The sequence below is a fragment of the Phyllobates terribilis genome, unplaced genomic scaffold (genome assembly GCF_046119375.1).
Source record: "Phyllobates terribilis strain yellow unplaced genomic scaffold, ASM4611937v1 Scaffold_5__5_contigs__length_657084704, whole genome shotgun sequence".
NCBI classification, from domain to species: domain Eukaryota; kingdom Metazoa; phylum Chordata; class Amphibia; order Anura; family Dendrobatidae; genus Phyllobates; species Phyllobates terribilis.
In genome coordinates this window covers 233838664-233858271 of record NW_027362765.1, presented here as the reverse complement: position 1 = coordinate 233858271, position 19608 = coordinate 233838664, and the positions used below count along the sequence as shown (strand labels likewise).

The 19608-nt window shown below is 42.0% G+C and overlaps 1 protein-coding gene across 2 annotated transcripts in view; it reads left to right on the top strand.

Moving 5' to 3' along the window:
• Window positions 1–240: 240 nt before the first annotated feature.
• Window positions 241–19608, top strand: part of CDH22 (cadherin 22) — a 509665-nt gene continuing 490297 nt past the window's right edge. For both annotated transcript variants that reach the window (XM_073683912.1, XM_073683913.1), the window contains exon 1: window positions 241–540. The gene's annotated coding sequence lies outside the window, so the exon portion shown is untranslated. The remainder of the gene's footprint in view (window positions 541–19608) is intronic.

Here is a 19608-nt window from a genome sequence, read left to right as displayed (position 1 = left end):
AGGAAAAGGCAATCGCCCCCACCTAATGTGATCAAAAAGCAATACTTAACCAAGCCACTCTATAGGGGCCAGCCTCTCGCTGCTGCGAAATGTCTTGCTGGGCTCCTTCGTCACTAAGTAGTTAATATATATTCCAGACAGCACAGTGAATAATCAAGGAGTTAATGGATAAGGGGGGCTTCACAGCTGATCCCCTGAGTTTGTGCCAGTTAAGGGATTTCCTAAGAATCCGATCCCCCCTACAGGATTCAGTGGCCTCCTCCAGCCCAGCTCAGTGAGCAGTAAGCAAGTCTCACATCTTGCTCCTTTCCTTGTGCATTCCCAGAATCTCCAGCAGGGGAGAGCAGGAGAGGGGATTCGAGCCCAGGCTTCTTCGGTCTTCTATCCATCCCAGTCCCCCTTCCCAGACAGCGCTGGATGCTCATTGTGGATCTCAGCATGGAATGGGGATTGGAGGATGCTAGCTGGGTGGGAAAGAGGCAACCTGTCTGCTAGTCCTCAACTGTAGGACCCCAAGGCAGGAGACAAGAGGCTGAGAAGGTAGGACTATGTGTGCGAGCTGGCACAGGGAGGGATGTGTCTGAATGGAGCTGTGTCTGTGTACAGAATAGGTGTCTGTGTATAAGGAGCACATGTGTACGGATGGCTCAGGCTGACGCTCTTTCCTGCATTTTTATAGTGTATGTCTTGTTTTGGATCTTTATATGTATATGTTTATATAGCGTCACATCTACACAGGTAGGCGGATATGTTACATCCTTTAAAAGTACATAAATCGGGGGGGAAGTTGAGTCATTAATTTTGCTGTCACAATTTCTTGTAAACATTTTAAGGCACAATAAGTTCCTGTAAAGCCATACAGGGCACCGTGCCACACAACCGTGTCTGTACGCCTCAGCAACAGAACACACATTGTGCATGGTACCATCAGCATGTACCCAATACAGCCCGTATGCCAGAGGCATAAATTCTCTAAGCATGTGCAGCACCATAATACGGTACTTACGGCAGTGCTCAGTTCACACATGCAAGGCGACGGGCACATGTGCCACATGATAAAACGCCACTCACAGAATTGCAGCATTTACTGCATTGCTATAGTCAGTCCTATATATGGAAGCATTTTACGAACCATGTAAGTTAGTCACCCGTACAATGAGTCACAGGTACACAACCGATATTCCTACAAAATAACACTGTATCTGATGTCTTATTATGTGTCAGGCACAACACACTGATACAAAGTTACCTATTATAATCGCCTATTATATACAGTGCATGTCATCGGCATGTGTCACAAAACACAACACTTCAGAATGAGAAGAATGCAACATGCCCATTAATAATAGAGAAGAACACTGTATTTAATACAAGAAAATGCCTCCATCTGCTTCATAGTTACCATATAGCTACAACAGTACAACAACATCTGTCAATGAAATACAACAACCAGATTATGTGTATAAATAACACAATCTGCCATGTGTTCCTGCAATACAACCGAAAGTTTACATTATTGCCAACCTGTGTGGTGGTACATAGAGCATCTGTCATATAGCACACAAATAAAGGACAACACAATAAGAGCAACCAATACACAAAAGTAATATAGGTTTCAAATGAAATACCTGGATACCTGTTGATTGCTATAAAGGTGCCGGCTGGTAATACATTAATAATGTATTCTATAATAAAACTACTAAACATGATGTCAAATTTCCAACATAGAAGATATCTGCATGGCTGATAAAGCCACTACCCTTTATATAGCCAGGCTTATCTCCCCTCTACAATTTTAAAGGAGTAACCAGAGTGTGGTACTGTGTTTTTGGCCTCCAACTATACAAAAAAGTGCAATTTTTGGTTTATAAATGATGAACTATAGACAAACAATGGACATATAGACTGCTATATGTAAGTTTAATCCCACTAACAAGATAGAATTATTCCATACTAATGGTGTAGTACCATCGATTCAGTCCGAAGTTGATAAGAGACCCTTGGGTAATGGGGGCACTAACTCAGTTTGGCAAAACTTTTTTTACTCATAGTGTCCACCAGCTTTGTCCATGCCACAGGTGTTGCTACAAAGAAGACGGGCACAAACAAACCAATGAGCCTCTATGACCTACTCTACCTCAAGAGATGGGTGTACGCAGGCTTGGATTGGACCACAGGAGAATCCTCCGGTGGGTCCCTGTGCAAGAGTGGGCCACAAGCCTCTTATATGAGCAGTATTTGGCACAATATACTTTATTCACTATGTACAGACAAAGGCAGCATCTTATTTATCCAGTTCACTGTTATATACATTTGTGATTGAGGATAATGTCACATTTGCATGTAGTTGAAAAGTGGGGCCCTGGAGTTGGTTACTGGTGGGCCCTTTGCACCCCAGTCCGACATTGGGTGTATATAAGTTAGTACTAGGCCCTACTGTCCTGAGGTGGAAAGGGAAGTTTATAAACAGTTTCTAGGGTGACCCCATGCTTATACCCCCCTATTGTCTTTCTGCAGGCCTGTCATTTATTTAAAACACATGGACCTATCATCAAAGCCTATCATTTTCATGTAAATATATAATGGATGTTCATGCACCTGAAGCACAACACATCACTTCACTCTATATTACAGCATCCTAAATATGTTAAGGCTTAGAATCCCTTCAAAAGCAAGGCATGATGTTGTAGAGAGACAGATTATAGATTTGGCACTGCTAATATTTTCATTTGACAGGACCGATTATGAGTCTTCAAAATGCTGCAATATGTAAGATACCACGTTCAGAAGTAGTCATTTAATCAACTCAGAAGGTGTTTTAGTAATTTACTTCACTAATTTCTTCCATTCTCTAAAGAACATTACACAGGCAATATAAATTCCTCTGTGATAGAAGACATGTTACATTTCGGTTTACTTTGACAATTTTCACTTCATTTTCTTTAGTTCCATTGGGATAATTTTCTACTCAGAACAGTTTCACATCATGTATGTACAATACCAGAGAATTGTAAGATGGTAACTGAGGTGGAAATTATCAGAGGTGGTAACTTTCTGTGGTGGAAACTATCGGAGATGATAGCTATCTATTTGAGGTGGTAATTATCGGAGATGGTAACTATCTGAGGTGATAACTATTTATTTGAGGTGGTAATTATCGGAGATTGTAACTATCTGAGGTGGTTACTATCTGATATTGCAACTATCGGAGGTGGCAACTATCGGAAGTGGTAACTATCTGAGTGGTACATATCTGAGGTGGTAACTGTTAGAAGTGGTAACTATCTGAGGTGGTACATATCTGAGGTGGTAACTGTCAGAAGTGGTAACTATCTGAGGTGGTAACTGTCAGAAATGGTACATATCTGAGGTGGTACATATCTTAGGTGGTACATATCTGAGGTGATAACTGCCAGAAGTGGCAATTATCAGAAGTGGTAACTGTTGAAGGTGTTAACTATTAGAGATTGTAACCACCTGAGATGGTAACTACCATAAGTAGCAGCTATCAGAGTGGTGCTAACTTCCAGAGGTGGTAACTATCTGAGGTGATAACTATCTTTATGATAGACAGAGGCAAGAGGGGAGCCCAACTTAGGTCATGATGTTTATTACCTCATTTCAATATATATTCTTGCTAAAGCTGCTGAAATCTTTATTAAAAGTGAGTTTGTCAGTAGTGTGGTCAAAGATTTTAGTGCACCTTCTTTCCTACTTGTTTTATACCTATCTCTGCCCTTCCCTGGCTCTATAAAGCCAAAGCTGTCATTCAAAGTGGGTGGTTGGAGATAGAGAAAACGTTTTGGTAGAACGGTGCACCTAAATGTTTGGTCACACCAAGGGTACACCTAGCTCCTGTACTTGGTTTGAATAGTCATTCTGTGCTGACGAATTCCTTGAAAGTGACCCTCCTTACAGATGTCATATGGTGACATCTATTAACCATAGGGTCCCATTGGGAAAAAACACCCTTTTCTCCTGGATACCATTGAATGGCATAGCTAAGTTTTCTATGCTATTTCATATCTTCTTTTCTGGTATACCAATGTACTTTATACCAGCACGAAGGAGGCCAACATGACACTCTTTTGGCCTACTCAAGCTAATAAAGCCCTTTGGACATCCAAAGTCTGTATGTTGGTAGCCATTCACAGGCATCGGCAAAAGGGTCAGGCAACCCTTTACTTCTACTCAGGATGGGAAGGGATGTTCCTTTACGAAGGGACACTGTGTCTGAAATATGATTGATTTCTTCTATGAGTTCTTTTTTGCCTTATGTCCATCTTGGTGGTGAAACTTCACAAGCGGCACCAGCAAAATATTAGAATCAGCATCTTGGTATATTAGTGCATTAGCTGTGAAATTGCCCTGTCTTATCTGTTCCCAGCTTAGATGGCCTTCTGTGCAGTCAGAGCTACATAGTTGGGCTGCTGCTATGTTTGGATGCATCAGACAACAGGTTGCTTAGAATTTATATGGCAGAGGCTACTAGGGGATTCATGATGGCAGCATCTATAGGTCAGCGGTTTAAGTTATAACAATGTAATGACAGAATATGTCATATACCTAGTGATTGATGAGGCTTTTTTGATACAATTCTGTATTTGTAGTGATTTTAAATGTTTTCTAGAAAAGCATGAAATTCATTTCGCAAGTGTGCAACTCATAAGAAAATGCTTATTAAGAATGGTTACTCAGAAATGATGTGAATAGGCAGCATAGCAGAAAATATAATAAGCAACAGCTCATTATACGCGGTGAAGTGTTAGCTCCGGCCTTGCGAAACACATTGTTTTGTATAGATTTTGTGTACATACATATGAGGTTACATGAGTGAATTGCTAAGTATGTCATACCAAGGCCTCATTCAGACGTCAATGATTTTTCGCGTACACGGAAAACTGTCTTATTTTTATCAATATTTTGGATCTGATTTTCATCAGTGTCATTTTTTACTATTAGTGTTTCATCATTAATTTTCTCATATGCAAAAAAAAAAGCTAATTTTCCTTACCCATCTCAATATTAAAATCATTAAAAGCGATAAAAAATGTTTAAAAATGATTTTCATGGACCTTGTATGGATTATTTTGATAATTGACTAGGATCAAAATCGGACATATCTCTGTGATTTTTGCAGACACGCGGTCTGTGTGAAAAAACACGGACATGTAAATACCTCCATAGATTATAATGGGTTCTTGTCCTATCTGTAAAAACAACTGGTTGAACATGTACATGAAAGTCAGACGTCTGAATGAGAACTAAGCCTTTCAATCAGTTTCCTCTATTACCTTCAAAAACAGCTTGACCAGATGGGAACGACAAGGTAAAACTGTTCCATCCCTCTATTGAGATCATTTGCCCAAATGAGCTTTATAGTTTATTATTGGTGCCCACTGATCAACTTGGTACCTTTTGGTGCAAAATGAATTAAATTATGTTTTTTAGATTTCAGTTCCTATCTGATTTTAGGGTAAAAAGGTAAATAGAAGGAAGGTAATGTGACATGACCTTATTAACCTCGATACAAGACCATACATACTTCAATGGGATGGTCCATAATGGTTTATTAGTTACATTTTTCTGCTAATTAAAGTGGTTGTCTTATAAGGGAAACCTATGTCCATATGTCCTCTGTAAATTATAGAGCAGGGATATCAAACTTAAACACACAGAGGGCCAAAATGAAAAACTTGAAAATCGAGGGCCAACCAGTATACAGTATAATGGGCCCCACAAAGTCCTTCATACAGAATAATGGCCCCACATAGCACTCCATACAGAATAATGACCCCACATAGTCCTCCATACAGAATAATGGGCCCCACATTGTCCTCTATACAGTATAATGGGCCCCACATAGTCCTCCATACAAAATAATGGGCTCTACATTGTTCTTAATACAGAATAATGGGCCCTACATAGTCCTCCATACAGAATAATGGGCCCCACATAGTCCTCCATACAGAATAATGGGCCCCACATAGTCCTTCATACAGAATAATGGGCCCCACATAGTCCTCTATACAGAATAATGGGCCCCACATAGTCCTCCATACAGAATAATGGGCCCAACATAGTCCTTCAAACAGAATAATGGCCACCACATAGTCCTTCATACAGAACTATGGGCAACACATAGTACTCCATACAGAATAATGGGCCCCACATGGTCCTCCATACAGAATAATGGGCTCCACATAGTCCTCTATACAGAATAATGGGCCCCTCATAGTCTTCCATACAGAATAATGGCCCCACATAGGGGTGGTGGTTCTGGTGTCGTGGGCTACATATAACCATCCTGTGGGCCAGATTTGGCCCCAAGCCAGAATTTGACATGTATGTTATATAGGTCAGTCCCATCTAGGAGCCCAAACTGATAGGAGCTCACCAAGAACATCTCCTGCTTTGGTGGTCTTGACCCCTAATATTATTTAATAATATATTTCCCATGAAGATACAGTAAAGACCAAAAGTTTGGACACACCTTCTCATTTAAAGATTTTTTTGTATTTTCATGACTTTGAAAATTGTACATTCACACTGAAGGCATCACAACTATGAATTAACACATGTGGAATTATATACTTAACAAAAAAGTGTGAAACAACTGAAAATATGTCTTATATTCTAAGTTCTTCAAAGTAGCCACCTTTTGCTTTGATGACTGCTTTGCACACTCTTGGCATTCTCTTGATGAGCTTCAAGAGGTAGTCACCAGAAATGGTTTTCACTTCACAGGTGTGCCCTGTCAGGTTTAATAAGTGGGATTTCTTGCCTTATAAATGGGGTTGGGATCATCAGTTGTGTTGTGCAGAAGTCAGGTGGATACACAGCTGATAGTCCTACTGAATAGACTGTTAGAATTTGTATTATGGCAAGAAAAAAGCAGCTAAGTAAAGAAAAATGAGTGGCCATCATTACTTTAAGAAATGAAGGTCAGTCAGTGCGAAAAATTGGGCAAACTTTGAAAGTGTCCCCAAGTGCAGTTGCAAAAACCATCAAGCGCTACAAAGAAACTGGCTCACATGAGGACCGCCCCAGGACCGACCAAGAGTCACCTCTGCTTCTGAGGATAAGTTTATCCGAGTCACCAGCCTCAGAAATCGCAGGTTAGCAGCAGCTCAGATTAGAGACCAGGTCAATGCCACACAGAGTTCTAGCAGCAGACACATCTCTTCAACAACTGTTAAGAGGAGACTTTGTGCAGCAGGCCTTCATGGCAAAATAGCCACTAGGAAACCACTGCTAAGGACAGGCAACAAGCAGAAGAGACAAGTTTTGGCTAAAGAACACAAGGAATGGACATTAGACCAGTGGAAATCTGTGCTTTGGTCTGATGAGTCCAAATTTGAGATCTTTGGTTCCAACCACCGTGTCTTTGTGCGACGCAAAAAAAGTGAACGGATGGACTCTACATGCCTGGTTCCCACCGTGAAGCATGGAGGAGGAGGTGTGATGGTGTGGGGGTGCTTTGCTGGTGACACTGTTGGGGATTTATTCAAAATTGAAGGCATACTGAACCAGCATGGCTACCACAGCATCTTGCAGCGGCATGCTATCCCATCCAGTTTGCGTTTAGTTGGACCATCATTTATTTTTCAATAGGACAATGACCCCAAACACACCTCCAGGCTGTGTAAGGGCTATTTGACCAAGAAGGAGGGTGATGGGGTGCTACGCCAGATGACCTGGCCTCCACAGTCACCAGACCTGAACCCAATCGAGATGGTTTGGGGTGAGCTGGACCACAGAGTGAAGGCAAAAGGGCAAACAAGTGCTAAGCATCTCTGGGAACTCCTTCAAGATTGTTGGAAGACCATTTCCGGTGACTACCTCTTGAAGCTCATCAAGAAAATGCCAAGGGTGTGCAAAGCAGTCATCAAAGCAAAAGGTGGCTACTTTGAAGAACCTAGAATATAAGAAATATTTTCATTTGTTTCACACTTTTTTGTTAAGTATATAATTCCACATGTGTTAATTCATAGTTTTGATGCCTTCAGTGTGAATGTACAATTTTCATAGTTTTGAAAATACAGAAAAATCTTTAAATGAGAAGGTGTGTCCAAGCTTTTGGTCTGTACTGTAGCTATGACCAAAGCCGGTCAAAGGTTCTCCTTGGTGGCTCTAGTATGAGGCTGTGGGATGCACATGATGCAGCAGAACATCACTCAGGCATAAGGAGAACACTCAAATAAATTTTATATGGAGGTTTGTACAGTGATTCATGACAGCAGCATCTTTATGTAGTCCCCATATCAACCTTGTCACTAATACTGAGCTGCACAAAATGTGGGGTTTAATGTAGACACATAACATGCAGTAAGTAAAAAGCTTTGCCTCTGGGTACCAGTAGAGAGGGTAAGCATTTTGGAATGTACAGTACAGATCAAAAGTTTGGACACACCTTCTCATTTAAAGATTTTTCTGTATTTTCATGACTTTGAAAATTGTACATTCACACTGAAGGCATCAAAACTATGAATTAACACATGTGGAATTATATACTTAGCAAAAAAGTGTGAAACAACTGAAAATATGTCTTATATTCTAGGTTCTTCAAAGTAGCCACTTTTTGCTTTGATGACTGCTTTGCACACTCTTGGCATTCTCTTGATGAGCTTCAAGAGGTAGTCACCGGAAATGGTTTTCACTTCACAGGTGTGCCCTTTCAGGTTTAATAAGTGGGATTTCTTGCCTTATAAATGGGGTTGGGACCATCAGTTGTGTTGTGCAGAAGTCTGGAGGATACACAGCTGATAGTCCTACTGAATAGACTGTTAGAATTTGTATTATGGCAAGAAAAAAGCAGCTAAGTAAAGAAAAACGAGTGGCCATCATTACTTTAAGAAATGAAGGTCAGTCAGTCCGAAAAATTGAGAAAACTTTGAAAGTGTCCCAAGTGCAGTTGCAAAAACAATCAAGCGCTACAAAGAAACTGGCTCACATGAGGACCACCCCAGGAAAGGAAGACCAAGAATCACCTCTGCTTCTGAGGATAAGTTTATCCGAGTCACCAGCCTCAGAAATCGCAGGTTAACAGCAGCTCAGATTAGAGACCAGGTCAATGCCACACAGAGTTCTAGCAGCAGACACATCTCTTCAACAACTGTTAAGAGGAGACTTTGTGCAGCAGGCCTTCATGGTAAAATAGCTGCTAGGAAACCACTGCTAAGGAAAGTCAACAAGCAGAAGAGACTTGTTTGGGCTAAAGAACACAAGGAATGGACATTAGACCAGTGGAAATCTGTGCTTTAGTCTGATGAGTCCAAATTTGAGATCTTTGGTTTCAACCACCGTGTCTTTGTGCAACGCAGAGAAGGTGAACGGATGGACTCTACATGCCTGGTTCCCACCGTGAAGCATGGAGGAGGAGGTGTGATGGTGTGGAGGTGCTTTGCTGGTGACACTGTTGGGGATTTATTCAAAACTGAAGGCATACTGAACTAGCATGGCTACCACAGCATCTTGCAGCGGCATGCTATTCCATCCGGTTTGCGTTTAGTTGGACCATCATTTATTTTTCAACAGGACAATAACCCCAAACACACCTCCAGGCTGTGTAAGAGCTATTCGACCAAGAAGGAGAGTGATGGGGTGCTACGTCAAATGACTTGGCCTCCACAATCACGAGACCTGAACCCAATCGAGATGGTTTGGGGTGAGCTGGACCGCAGAGTGAAGGCAAAAGGGCCAACAAGTGCTAAGCATCTCTGGGAACTCCTTCAAGATTGTTGGAAGACCATTTCCGATGACTACCTCTTGAAGCTCATCAAGAGAATGCCAAGAGTGTGCAAAGCAGTCATCAAATCAAAAGGTGGCTACTTTGAAGAACCTAGAATATAAGACATATTTTCAGTTGTTTCACACTTTTTTGTTAACTATATAATTCCACATGTGTTAATTCATAGTTTTGATGCCTTCAGTGTGAATGTACAATTTTCATAGTCATGAAAATACAGAAAAATCTTTAAATGAGAAGGTGTGTCCAAACTTTTGGTCTGTACTGTATATAATCCAATTTTCATTTTTAGAGCCATTTTCTTATTCACCCTTGCAAGCAAAAGTTCTGGTTGTAAATTACCCTTGGATAAATATCATCATGATGCAGATCTGAAAATTGTAGCTGCAACCAGCCTTTAATGTTGCAGCTACGGCAGTTCAGTTAAAGGGCATGGACGCCTTCAATGACATTTTATTCTAGGTAAATACATGTATTCCTTCTAAAAATTATTTTTACCGTAGGGTTTCACTACATTTTTACACCATTTGCTTCTATTGAATTTGTAGTACATTGTCTATTGCTAGCTGTAGAATGAGTTAAAGGAAACCTGTCATTAGGTTCATGCTGCCTGAAACATCGGCAGCATGAAACTGAGTTTGTCTGTGCCATTGCGGTAGCATTTTAGATTAAATATAGCTTGTAAAAGCCAGTCGGGGTCTATAGCAGGAGACGTGCCTTGATTGGTGCAGTTTGTAGTTGTCTTCTCCATGCCCAACTATGGTTGACTCACAGGTTCTTTCCCTATAACCTGTGAATCAACTGGAGCGGGAAGGAGAAAAGTCGGCCAGGGGCCACACTGGACTATGTAGGTTTCTCTCGGAGGACTCTGGCCTGCTTTTCAAACCATGTTTCCTCTGAAACACTGCAGTGTAGACCTGTTGACAATCGCTTAGCCAGGATCTGATTCGAGCTGCCCAGGGTTCGACAGCGTCAATCTAATGACAGGTTCCCTTTAACTGAGAAGTGAGCTGGTTCTGAGTTTATTACTCTTATGTTCCTTTTTCTGAGCTCTCAACTGATTTATGACCTCCAAATTAAGCTCAACTTTCATGTAGTCATAAATGAGCTGAGTGGAGCTCAGAAGAAGAAAGATTTTGCAAACTTTGTCATAAAAACTAACCTACTGATGGATTCTCAGGTAACTGATTCTGCATACAGCTACAGATGGTGTCAATTTTTAATTAAATCCAATTGAAAATATGATTTTAAGCCAAAAAATACCTGCATTTAAGTAAAAAAATGGTGTTGACATCCTTTAAATACACCTAGAAGCTTCACCTGCTGCCTGTAATACAAGGCAATACTCAGAAATACCATAATCTCCTCAATGTCACGTGGGTAATTCTGTAGTTGGGAAATCCTGACACAGCATAGAATAAAGAGGGCAATTATTACTTGGCTTGTATAAGCTTCTAATTACATGCAATACCTTTCATATTCAGTGGTCCATTAAATTTTCCTGGTGAGGTCACAATGTATTGCTGAGCACTAAGACTCAAGGACGAAAATGGTGGGGTCTTTTGGAGATGGGCCAATATCAATAAAGTGTGCTAAAAGAAGATATGGGATTAAGAAAAATGAAGAGGGAAAAAAATTAAAATAGAGCAATGTTGAATATGAATGTAATGTTTTTCATAATGTTGGCTCAGCACTGAAGCTTTAATTGTAGACCCAGATGTTTATAGAAACCTTCTATCTATTGCTGTTCTTTAGTCCCCAACCAACTACTTTATCCCATTTCATCTACACTTATCCAATAGCCTTATGAAAGATAAACCTTAATAATGAAAGATAAGTGAACTTTCAATTTCACTACAAGGTCAACATGTCTTCGCGTCATTATGGGAGTCTAAACATAGTCATTCGTGATTCATACTATTGAAGGTACGGTCAAGTCTCAGTTCATGTCATCACAATGTTGTAAGCATAGGGATCAGCAATTTATATTGTTATATCATTTTTTGCTACATTTAATATTTGTCTGAATTGTTAGAATTGTAAGAGCCCAATATTACAAAGTATTGGTGAGCATATACCTCAAATAGAAGGTGGCCACCCATACATTTGTTCTCAGTAGGGAGAGGGAAATAAGCTGCTATTAGACACCTTACTTCCCATGGCAACAATGGATCAGGCATGTGGAAATCATTTGCCATCAGTGAAGAGCTGTTCTTCCAGTCCCACCAAAATCGATGGGTTAAAAAAAGAACATTAAACAGCTATGGGCACATTTCAATCTCTGTGTCTACCTACAGATACTTTGACTAATGTCTAGAATTCAATGATTTGAAGCACCTGAGATTTTGGTTGAAAAATGTAGGGCCCGATTCATCAAGGTGTTTTCTCTAGATTGATGGTGTAAAACAGCTTCAAATGTAGCAACATTTTTGTGCAAGAAGATGTGCAAAAAAAATGGATGACTTTTGGCGTTCTCATGCAAGTTTTGACGAGCTTCACCAAAGTGAGGACAGGATGTGACAAAGTTTTTCCGATAAATTCACCAAAAGTTGTGTCATGACTTAAACCAGAAATGTTACTTCAGTCTCTGATTGGAGTAACATTTCTGGCAAAGCTCAGATCAGTGATAAGATGCGAACCAGGATCTCTGGCCCCAGCTCGTGGTGCTCTCAGATTACATTTCAAAAACATGCTGACAGATTCCCTTTAACAGTTTTCTTCAATGGTCTACCAACCAAGCACAGAATTTATCAGTGGTGCATGGCACTTGGACACTGGATTAATTAGCTTACTGTCATCTTTGTGCATCAGTTATTTCATCTTAGTATACTGGTCAACATCAACTTGGCAAAACCGATGCTTGCATGTCTGTTATTTTTCCTTGCGTGACAATGAGAAAACGTATCAGGAAAAACACCTCTGTTTCCATCAGGGAATAGTGTACCCTTCCTCATAAATATAATAACAGTGCACGCCAACGATCGGGGGCTTACCTTCTTGAAAGGTCCTCTGTGATTTTTCTTTCCTTTATTTAACGACAATGTTTCCAAATATCATTAATAAGTAGAAGGTAAATGACTATTAGTTTTACTACGTGTTTCACCTTCTCCACATTACTGTACATACAGGAGGATGTATTCACCGTCATCAGGCGGCATCGGTGCTGTGCTCACACCATCTGATTATCTCAGGCTTACACACACATATACAGTAAGAGCTATGTCTAATTTCATAGAAAGCCAATTAGTCCACTGTAAGAAAGACCAGTGGAGAGAAAAGTGTGACGTTGCTCATAAGAACCACTTGGATGTATTTTCTTATACGATCCAAACTTAATTTGCACAAAGACAAGTGGAGTCTGATTACTTGCTGTAGGGTAGATAAGTAAGCAACACTGTTTACCCCAGCACCTCAGGATTTTCAAGTGCCATATTGATGATTCATTGTGATTTCTGTCTTTCGGAGGATATACTATGTTCACTGTACATTCATTGCCTATTTTCAGCATCCAATCAACTTATATTGATCTTAAATATCTCATGAGCTTCATTACGTAAATGCAAAAACACATCCTGACAGTTAATGCTCATCCACATGGCAATATGATGTCTGTGTGCATCCTTTGCCATAATACGGAATCCATACTACATATTATTTAACAACATCTCTGTTGGGACATTTTAATTCAGCCACCCTCTCCCGCGTGGAGTGCCCAAAAGTCAGATAGCAATTATCATTTTTATACAGGGATTATTGAAACTTCACTACCTTTCAGATTAAGACAAAGCCAAATATGTAGGGATGGTTTCCAAAAATTTGAGACTGTTGACAACTATGTTGCATGCAGTATTACTATACCCTCTTATGTCTCCAGTTTCATACGGAGGTTTTTTCTGTAAGACTGACGTGCATAGATAAGATGTGCTGAATTTATTAAGAGACTCACGCCACTTAATGAATTAGGTTATTCTTATTGGTGGCGTGTGCCTTACCAGAAATGATACTCTAGTCAGGGACTGGAGTAACATTTCTGTTGTACGAAACTTGGGCGGCATAATCATGGCCCATCCCACCACGTTGACTCCTCCTATTTTAGTGGAGCTGCTTCAAAATTGTGTGAAATTTCCAAGAGCTGCAAAATATTTGCACAACTCCGCGTTGCTCAAACATTTTCAAAGCAATTTATGCCCGTTTTGTGGCATCGATACTTTGATGAATTAGGGCCTTCATCTCCAAGAATAGCTCTTTAATACAGCATTGTAACACCACATGGCATTACCCATGGTGCCTAGAGATCCTTAATACAGAGCCATAAGGCCTCGATATAGATGTGACACACAAACTATTGTCCAACCAAAGTCAACTAGTGGATTCTAGAAATATAATATTAATAACCAAACTTGTGCTTGAGTACCTTCACTTTCAGAAATGATGCACACTGTGCTCTACATATGTTTCCTTAGATACTTCTACATTGGAAAGCAATGTTCGCTAACAGCTATAATTGTGTGCATCTGTTGCCAATATATACATCATAAGGTTCCCTCCACATTCACCTCCTACGGGAAAAGGTATGGAGTGTCTTGTGAGATGACCAGGAAATTATCTCCATAATTCTGCATAATAATGTGAGATAAACAGCAAACAAGATGAGAGACAAACCTGCATGGAACTATTATTTCTTTATTAGCTGGTCAAAAAATATATATGAACAGGTTTTATTCTGTATGACAAGAGTGTTCTGATATTTGCAGAGGTGCATATGTTGGTGGCAAGGGTCAGCCTTGTTGTTCCGCAGCCTGAGGTAGGAAATCACATGCCAGGTGTCCTGTTAATCTGGTATGTAAACTACCCTGAAGGTTAGTAGCCCACACAATGAAGAATTACATGTTATTCGGTGAACATTTCTTTTGAATGCTGGGAATAACTTCTCTTTTTTGATGGAGGTCCAAGAGAAGAGAACTTAGGACCTATCCCGATGACACGTTAGTAGTGTTGAGCGAGCACTAAAATGCTCGGGTGCTCAAAGCTCGGGCAGAGCTCACCGTGATACTCGGGTGCTCGACCCGCGCAACGAGCCCAATGTTAGTCTATGGGAGACTCGAGCATTTTTGCGGCGGCTCCCCCGGCAGTCTTTTAAAAGCCTAACAAGTGCCCAAAACGATAGTGACAGTGCTCAAATGACATGGGGACAGCATGGGGATCGCCCCAGGAAGCATTTCTGACCCCCAGGTCACTGCTGTGAACAACGTGGTCAGAGGTATTAATACACTTTTACAGGCTCAAAATAAAACGTTCAAAAACGAAAGTGAAAGTGCTTTCCTGTGAAATATGTTAAGGATAGTGTTGAGCGATACCTTCCGATATCAGGAAATATCGTATCGGATTGGATCGGACCGATACCCAAAAAGTATCGGATATCGCCGATTCCGATACCGGAAACCAATGCAAGTCAATGGGACACAAATATCGGAATGAAAATAAACCCTTTCTTTCCTTGTAGGTTAATTCTACATGAAGTAAAACAACTAAGAATAATGTAGAATGTATTACGCGAAAAGCCGGCAATTCATCAGCGGCAACGGTACCCGACAATTTACAACAGAAAGAATAGAGCTTCACACATAGATTAGATAGATAGAAACATGTCAGTCACATATATATGAAGTACAGTGACAGTGTTGCTTACTGTACTTGTCATTTAGTGTAAAGGATTTATTTAAAAAAATAATTGTGTTTTCATGCACTGTCTCTTTAAAAAAGCCGGCCGGCAATTCAGCTGCGGTACCCGACAATTTATAACAGACAGAATAGAGCTTCACACATAGATTAGATAGATAGAAACATGTCAGTCACATATATATGAAGTACAGTGACAGTGTTGCTTACTGTACTTGTCATTTAGTGTTAAAGGATTTATTTAAAAATATAATAGTGTTTTCATGCACCGTCTCTTTAAAAAAGCCGACCGGCAATTCAGCATCAGTACCCGACAATTTAGAGTAGAAGGAATAGAGAATCACACATAGATTATATAGATAGAAACATGTCAGTCACATATATATGAAGTACAGTGACAGTGTTGATTACTGTACTTGTCATTTAGTCTTAAAATAAAGGATTTATTTAAAAAAAAATTGGCGTGGGGTTCCCCTTAATTTTAGTCTCTAGCAGAGGTTAAGCAGACGGCTGGGGCAGATGTTTGAAGCCTGGGAAGGGGGTAATACCCACGGAGCTTCCCAGGCTACTAATATCAGCCCCCAGCTGAATACCTAGCCTTTACTAGCTATTAAAATGGGGGACCCCCCCAAAAAAATGACGTGGGGTCCCCCCTAATTTAATAGCTAGCAAAGGCTAGGCATGGTTGGACATGACCTCACCTCATTCACGTCACTGACAGCGTGGGAAAATTCTCATGCTGAAGCGCTGAGTGCAGGAGAATTCTCCCACGCTGTCAGTGACGTGCATAAGGTGAGCTGAGTTCATTGGACATGACCTCGGCTCATCTGGATGCCGTCACAGAGAGACACTGAGGAGCGCAAGCATGCCTGCGCTTCTCAGTGTCTGCGGGATGACAGGCTGGATGGCAGCGTTCTGCTGCGGTCCAGCCTGTCATCTCGATGTAGCAGAGCTGAAGCTGTCGTGGGAACCATGGAAAGGTAAGGATGAGGTTGCTTTATTATTTTTCTTTTATTGCAGGAGATCGTTGGCTTCAGCTGGAATGGGCGTGATGGTAAGTATAGTTTAATTTAGAACAATAAAGAATTGTGTGTTTATTTCAATTAAAGGACTTTTTTCTGGGTGTTGTGTTTTTTTTAAATACTTTACTAGAAATTCATGGCGGTCATGTCTAATATTGGCGTGACCCCATGAATTTCGGGCTTAGGGCCAGCTGATAATACCAAGCTGGCCTTAACCCCTTTATTACCCAGTGAGCCACCGCACCAGGGCCCTGGATGAGTTGGGTACAGCGCCAGAAGATGGCGCTTCTATGAACGCGCCATTTTCCGGGGTGGCAGCGGACTGCAATTTGCAGCGGGTGGGGCCCAGAAAGCTTGGGCCTCCCTGCGCTGCGGATTCCAGCCCCCAGCTGCCTAGTTGTACCTGGCAGGACACAAAAATAGGGCGAAGCCCCACGTATTTTTTTTTTTAAATTATTTCATGAAATTCATGAAATTAAGAAAAAAAGGCCTTCCCTATATTGTTGTGTCCGGCCAGGTACAAATAGGCAGCTGGTGGTTGGGGGCAGCCCGTTCCTGCCTGCTGTACCTGGCTGGGCACAAATATAGTGCGAATCCCCACGTCAATTTTTTTTAATTATTTCATGAAATAATTTTTTAAGAAAAGGGCTTCCCTATATTGTTGTGTCCGGCCAGGTACAAATAGGCAGCTGGTGGTTGGGCGCAGCCCGTTCCTGCCTGCTGTACCTGGCTGGACACAAATATAGGGCGAAGCCCCACATCAATTTTTTTTAAATTATTTCATGAATTTCCTGAAATAATTAAAAAAAAATTGACTTGGGGCTTCGCACTATATTTGTGTCCAGTCAGGTACAGCAGGCAGGAACGGGCTGCGCCCAACCACCAGCTGCCTATTTGTACCTGGCCAGACACAACAATATAGGGAAGCCCTTTTTTTCTTTATTATTTCATGAATTTCATGAAATAATTAAAAAAAAAAATACGTGGGGCTTCTCCTATTTGTGTGTCCAGCCAGGTACAACTAGGCAGCTGGGGGATGGAATCTGCAGCGCAGGGAGGCCCAAGCTTTCTGCCCCCCCCCCCGGTGCAAATTGCAGTCCGCAGCCACCCCGGAAAATGGTGCGTTCATAGAAGCTGGATGCTGTACCTGGCTGGCATACAAAAATATGGCAAAGCCCACGTCAAAATTTTTGGGAAAAATTAATTAAAAAATAAATAATAATTTAGGGACTGCATCTTTATTAACTCCTCAAAAGTCATTTAGTGTTAAAATAAAGGATTTATTTAAAAAAAAATTGGCGTGGGGATCCCCCATAATTTTAGGCTCTAGCGGAGGTTAAGCAGACGGCTGGGGCAGATGTTTGAAGCCTGGGAAGCTTCCCAGACTACTAATATGAGCCCCCAGCTGAATACCTAGCCTTTACTAGCTATTAAAATGGGGGACCCCCCCAAAAAAATGACGTGGGGTACCCCCTATTTAATAGCTAGCAAAGGCTAGGCAGACAGCTGGGTGCTGATATTAATAGCCCAGGAAGGGTGCCATGAATATTGGCCCCCTCCCAGGCTAGAAACACCAGCCGTCAGCCGCCTCAGAAATGGCGCATCCATAGGATGCGCCAACTCTGGCACTTAGCCTCACTCTTCCACGCTGCCCTGGTGCGGTGGCAGGGGGTAATAGGGTTGGGGTTCATGTCAGCGCCAGCTGCTATGAAGCCCAGGTCAGTAATGATGGGCGTCTATAAGACACCCCCATTACTAACCTACAAAGTGTTAAAAAGAAAAAACACACACTACACCCAGAAGAAAATAATTTATTTGAAATAAAACACACAATTTTATTTAATTCTTAGTTTACTAAAAAAAAAATAGTTACCTGTCCACGTTCCTGCGCTGATCTCCCATGCACAGCTGTCACATCTGGAGATGGTGACACCTGTGCATGGCTGCTGTAAGCTCACGCTGCCGGGAACACGTCCGCTCCCGGCAGCGGGAGCCACTGACTGAGGTCACCGGAGTGCATTCAGGCAGCGCAGCGCCGGAGACCTCCTTTACGGCACTGCTGTACCGTGGGAATTTCTCACGATACAGCAGGGCCGTAAAAGAGCTAACCTGAGCAGCGCTGCCTGAACTCCGGCGAACCCTTACGGCCCCATCATTCTAGCGGCGGCAGCGGTTCAGAGCGGTCACATTCTATGTGGCTGCTCTAAACTGGAGATCATCGTGGGACACTCGTGGACTACTACGGAGGGGTAAGGATAAGGTTGTGGTTTATTATTTTATATTTTATTACAGGAGATCGATGGCTTCGGGGAATTAGGTGTCTAGGTGAGTATAGGTGTAGTTTTTTATTTTTTACTTTATTTTAGGTGGCGATCGGCAGGGACAGGTAATGTATGAACTAATTTATTGTAGGTAACCACTGGCCACCAATGACATGTATTTAAAATTTATTGGGGACACAGTAGGGCAATTTATATAGCAGGATCAGGCTGATGGGAACTACTGCTCCCATCGAGCTGATCCTGCTGGCACGAGTGAACCGGGGACAGACATAGGCCAATGGGAGTAGTAGTGTCACATCGGCCTATGTCTGCCTGCACGCACACACCCGCACACATCGCACAGACACCGCACACACTCGCAGACATCGCACAGACACCGCACACACTCGCAGACATCGCACAGACACCGCACACACCCGCAGACATCGCACAGACACCGCACACACTCGCAGACATCGCACAAACACCGCAGACATCGCACAGACACCGCGCACACCCGCACACATCGCACAGACACCGCACACACCCGCAGACATCGCACAGACACCCACACACACCAATCTTGACGGGCTGATCGTCTGGGAGGTGACGCTGTGCGGCCAGCCAATCACTGTAATGCCCACAAACAACATGGCTGCAGCATTACAATGACTGGCTGGCAATCCCTGCATGTTCATTGGCTCTGTAAAGAGCACCAAACATGCAGGGCGGAGACCCGAGCTCCCGCCCGAGTAACCCGGAAATGCTCGGTGCTCGCCGAACATCCCGAGTAGCGTGATGCTCGGGCGAGTACCGAGCAGTGTCGAGCATGTTCGCTCAACACTACACGTTAGTGATACATAAAACCCGGTGACATCCGCCGCACACATCACAAACT